The sequence below is a fragment of the Acyrthosiphon pisum genome, chromosome A2 (genome assembly GCF_005508785.2).
Source record: "Acyrthosiphon pisum isolate AL4f chromosome A2, pea_aphid_22Mar2018_4r6ur, whole genome shotgun sequence".
Taxonomy (NCBI): domain Eukaryota; kingdom Metazoa; phylum Arthropoda; class Insecta; order Hemiptera; family Aphididae; genus Acyrthosiphon; species Acyrthosiphon pisum.
Window position 1 is genome coordinate 80060897 of NC_042495.1, and position 6380 is coordinate 80067276.

A 6380-nucleotide genomic window follows, 5' to 3' on the forward strand; every position below is an offset into this window, starting at 1 on the left:
GTTATTTATACGGACTTTGAAAAAGCCTTCGATAGAGTTAATCATTCTCTTCTAACAACAAAACTTAAAGCCTATGGTTTTTATGACCCACTTCTTTCATGGATTCATTCCTTCTTAACCAATCGCACTCAAGCCGTAAAATATGAAAATTATATTTCAGATCAAATTAATATTTTATCCGGCGTTCCTCAGGGTGATCACTTATCACCCTTACTATATTCTCAATATTCATAAATGACATTAATACAATTTTAAGACATTCAAGTTGTCTTTTACTTGCGGATGACACAAAAATATATAATAATATTAAATGTACTAATGATACATTAGAACTACAATGTGACTTAAACAGCCTTTATCAATGGTGTATTGAAAATGATATGTCCTTGAATATTGATAAATTTGCTATAGTCTCATTTTCTTTAAAAAAGAATACTTTACTTTTTGACTACACATTAAATAATTCCATCTTAACACGTAATTATGTAATTAAAGACTTAGGTGTTTTTTTTGATACAAAACTTTCTTTCAATTCTCATGTTAATTATATAAGAAACAAATCCTATAAGAAATGTGTAAAGATTTTTACGATGAATCAGCCTTAAAAATCTTGTACTTTACGCTAGTTCGTTCTAACTTTGACTATGCCTCTATAATTTGGCGTACTAATAATATTATTCAAAACCATAGTCTATCTACTGTCCAAAATAACTTCTTAAGATACCTATCATATAAATATCATTATAAAATAACTCCTCATTCTGGATATGAAACTGTTTATAATCTCTTTAAAATAATGCCCCTAAATAAAAGATTTACTATCTTAAACTGTAAGTTTTTATACAAACTATTATATAATATTATAGATTGTCTCGAAATACTCGAACGTTTAAATTTTAGAGTAAACCAATCTAATTCCAGAAATAATTCCACTTTTTATCTTTCCTCTATCTCTTCAAACTATATGCTATATACCCCTGCAAATATACTTATGTCTGCAGGTAATTCAACTAAAGACTTGGATTTATTTAATACTACCTTATTTAATTTGTCTAATATTTGATCTAATCATCTCTTATCCACTTCTATTTCTCTGCTTTCTGTTATCATATTTTCCCCCTTTCTATTTCGTCTACCTACATTTATAATCACTATACACACAATATAATTATTTATTCATAATATGTCGCTTTTATATGGTCTCTTTAAGTTTAAATCGCTATTTAATATTTGTATACATATACTTTCTTTCTTTTTTGTTTATTTTGTTTTGTTCTTTTTTCTATTTTGTTTTGTTTTTTGTTATTTTTATGCACATTACTTTTAAGTTATAACCCATATTATGTGCACTTAACACAAACTGTCACTACAATATTTTTTTAATTGGAATTTATTTCCGTAAATAAATTATTATTATTATTATTATTATTATTATTAATGTTGGTTATTTTTCTCTTGGTTTTCATTATCCAGGTTAACCGTTTGTCCAGTGTTATTTGAAGGTATTTGGTTTCGTTTTGTACTAAAATATTTATGTTATAAAGTATAATACTATAATTTAAGAGAATTTTTCAGGATGGAGAATAAATAGGTAACTTGAACTACCATTAAGTCCATAACATTAGATAGAATGAAATTATTTTACATATAAGCATATTATAGATAATAAGATAACAATTTAAATGAACATAGCTAACATTAAATTTATAAATTTCATATTTCTTTTTTCTATTGTCACTTTTAAGGCAGTAATGTTGCACAAGAAATATTACGTAAGTACCTAACCTAACCCTATATTTCACGGGCAATGGTACAATGGTACATACAATCTAGCCTTGCCTGCATCGCAATGGTTTGCTTTTTTGACGAAACATATTAATCATATTTTTCAAATAACTTATATAAAAACTAAGATACAAAATACTTCTTTTAAAATACATTTTTATTTATTTATTTAATACTTCTTAATCTTTTTTTTTGTCATATTTATTTAATTTGACAATCTGTAAAAAATATATTTACAATAAGCACAATGGAGGGATACATAATAGGTCATGGTAGGCTTAATTGAAAAAGCTATTCAATAATAGCACTTTATGACTTCTAAATCTAAAAAACTATTCTTGAAGCATACTTGTTCTTAGCCAAATTTATACAAGCTTTAAAATAATTAATCTATATAATAAAATGCACATTAGTATAATGAGGTATGTTGACGATTTTTTTTTTGTGGGGGGGGGGGGGTGGGGTTGAAATTTTTTTTAACAATAGGTAAGTTAAACAAAAATAATTAAAAAAGTGTGTTCACTAAAACAGAAAAGTTCCAAACGCGTGGGTTAAGTATTATTGCGTTGTACGAATGCTTAAAATACCGAAAATCGTGAACTACGAAATTTTTGTTTATACTTGGTCTACATTCTGATAACGGGACATTTTGCGTCCTGAAGATTCCCCAGGAGACAACGGAACAGAGGTTCAAAAAACGGGTCATTGGTTACTAGTTTTATATAGATTTCTATTTCTTGGACGATTATTTCCTTAACTCGTTAGATTAAACGCTTCGGCTTGTCAGTTTTCGTGAGTGGTATATAATATAATATATTATATAAACGGTGGAGGTGATCACCTTGGTGTACAGAAAGGTGTATATATATTATAATATTATATACAACACATTGACCACATAATGTACTCTTATCCGCACAAACCGTTTGGTCGACTTGTGATGTGAGGAGGACGACAAATTTATGTGCATATATACGATATACACGCACGCACACACACACACACACACACACACACACACACATGTGTTCGTAACAGAGGCAAGTTTGCCGGTTTTGTTCCCGAAAACTTTGAAGGAGTCCGCGCGTGGCCGGGCAAGCGGATCTGTGGCATTGGGGTGCAGAGGGGGGTGGGCGGCGGACCAACACCGCCGCGGAAGGACACACAGTCGAACAATAATTATCTCCTCGAAGGCATCTCCGTTGTCCGACTGTGTGTGTGTATTGTACCTCTACGCGGACTTTATGTGTACATAAATCAATACCCTAGACCGCGGTCGGTGGACGGCGGCGGATAGTGGTGGTGGTCGTCGTCGTTGAAGGAGTCGGAAGGGATCTACTGTTGGGGGGCTTAGTGTGCACGGGTGCGCGCGTGTGTTGTGTTTATGCGCGCGCGTGTGTGTGCGCGCGTGTACTCCGCGCCACCTCGACCGCGTGCGTCGTTGTAATTTGCATTTCACTTCCTCTTCGTCGTCGCGCCGTCGTCTCCATCCCATTGTTGTGTGTCCGTCCATCCGTTCGCCTTGTCCATATGCATGTAAGACGGTGGCGGCGGTCCTAGCCCGGCCAAACTACCCTTCTCAAGGATCTCCTCGGACATCGGTTTCTCGTCCTCCTTCTCCTCGTCCTCCATGTCCTCTTCGTGCTCTCCCTCGTACTCGTCCGCCACCACCACACTGTCCAGTTTCTCTCACTAAAATCCCTCGGGGGCACCTAACAACGGACACCTCCCCGCCCGGCACAACTGTAGTACACGACGCATACCCTCGCCCGCTCTCGCCGCATGTTCAACCACCCCGGCCGGCCATAATAGTCGTCATCGTCCTCGTCGGTATTACACCACGCGCGCAGAGTCCCATCGCAGATAACATATCGTGAATAATAACCAGGCGGCCACCGCACTTCCTCGTCCACCGGCCCGCTAATTCCCGTTCCGGCAGAGGCCCCTTTATTATAATATATATTTATACACGTAGGTTGTGTATATAATATTATACAAGACGCAGTAGTTGTATAATAGCAGTAGTCGTCTCCGAAGGTGCCCGCACCAACTTCTGCACAAAGTCCGGTGTGTTGCGTCAGGTTTATTACCGTGTAATATATTGCTATACATAATGTGTATACGCTTATATTGTGATATATGACGCTATATACCGCCGCCGTGTGATAACGCGTATAATAATATTAATAGCAATCGAATTCGCCGGCGAGCTTTTATACCATACAATATGTACTACAGATTATATTGTATAATATTATAAATAATTTATAACGCCAAGACTCACACGTATTTAATTACTGTATGTGTAAAATATTATTCGAATGACCGGTAGATTGGTGTTAATAAAATAGTCGCAATAAATACTGTTATCAAAAATGAACAATAATTTTCATTCAAAAAGAAAATTAAAATTAAGTCAATAAACAATATAGCTACCACTTATATACCTACTTATATACTTAAATAATGATAAATTAGACGATAATGTTTAAACTGCAATTTATTCATTACAAAATATGTTAATGCTTTATTTTAAATTACAGAATGAAACTATATTTAAAAAAAAAACTAAAAATAACAATAATAAAAGTGATTGCCTCCTGAATAAATATATTTTTAGTTACATTTTTTTTCACATTTTGTAATTCGTTTAAATATTAATAGATGTCGCTGTAATGACTAAAGAGGTATTTTTTTTACTTGTATTATTATGTATTATACGGTTTAAAGTTACTTATCTGTAAATCAGTAATTATACTTAATAATTTCTGAAAATAAATAAAATCATTGATGATTTTGATAATCATCATAATATAGTGATTATTTTTAATTATAATAAATTTCCGGTGGCACTGTCGAGTGTCTGCCCATAAATGCTAACCTTTCGACAGTAACAATGCATTGTCAAATTTATACACTATACTTATTGTACTGGTACCTATAGATTGTAAATCATTTTAATAAAAAAAAAAAATTATAATAAATTAAAAACACTTGTATTTTAATATATTGAACTAGATCCGGCGCAGTTTAGGTTTGGTGTGTACCTCACTTAAAGGGTACAAAAATGGTTTAAATTCTAAGTGGCTAAAGTGGCGTATAAACATCTAGACGGTCAGTTATTTGAATTCAACATTCCAATAGAGAATTGGTGGAAAAAATGAAATTCTCAATCGGTTGATTGTATATAACGTTTTGTGCCTATTTCTGGTTATTATTTATACTAAAGTGTATATATACTTGCTAATTTTCGGTGTATAGTTATCAGTTATTAAATGATTTAGTTTTTGGGAAGTTGGCTGTTATCTTAAAAGAGACGTGACAAGACATTGGTTTGGTGAAGTGTACTTTTACCGGGTGTTAAACGATCTGCATCGTTAGGATTCAATCGCACTATGAGAAAATCGGTAACTATACTGTCGTAGGACCAAAATAATCGGGGTTAAATAGATTTAAAGTCAGTATATTATATGCAGGTTAGCTGGTTATAGGTATAAACACGATTTAATGATCAAACTAGGAATAATTAATGACGATTGCGGGCACCGCATTTTTTTTATAAATAATAACTATGCGTATAATATATTATGTAAATATATTATGGTGTATACAGTATACCAAATTTAAAATATTACGTTACGTAGACGGTAGTTGTCACTCATAATAATATCATTTTTACGTAATATTATTATGTATTATTTAACATTCCAGAGGATTTAAGAGATACCGGTAAACATAACTCACGACATTGGTGTAGCTAAATAGTCTATTCAGAACGCCGCACGATAATAGTTTTATAATTTATTATCGACATTAATATTGTTAAAAAATTATAAAAGTCACGAAACGTTAATGAGTGAATTATTATTATACAGCGAAACCTAACGAAAACTTGCAATTAGCGGTCACCTCCGAATAGCGGACATTATTTTGAGAACAAACTACAAACTTTCTACTATCTGAACCCTCTGAATAGCGGATATAATTTTAGTGACCGAGAGTGTACGATATTCAGAGGTTTCACTGTATATATTTATTTTATACATTATCGGTGGCTGGGATTTTAGTTTATGCTACAAAAATTAAACGGGTTGTACCCATTGTGAGATACCTAAGTCAAAGTACTCATTATGTAAACAACGAGAAAATGAGATGATGCATTGCTTAAAGCCAAATTACAATGAAGGCTATTAAATTATTAATTACTCAATTTTTTACATTTATATTATTTGCTACGAATTCATAGAGTACCTATACATAATACTTATTTTCTATTAAAATTTAAAAGTAATTGTATCTATATTATTGACTAATTCTAATATTTTTCTAAGCCTTATACGAGAATACCTTATAGAACATAGGTATTAAGAGGGTAAGTATTTAAAAAGATTCAAAACTTAAACTGTTAAGTAAAAGTAATGTTGACTATAGTATAATATAAAATATTATATTATATTATGAAAAAGTTAGGAAGTAGGTAACCGCTCGATATTTATTAACTGGTTAAATTTGTAACCATCAATAACTCATGTCTCATTGTATATACCGTACTAAAAACGTTTTTGAACGGGTAGGTATGCCTATATTACTATAGT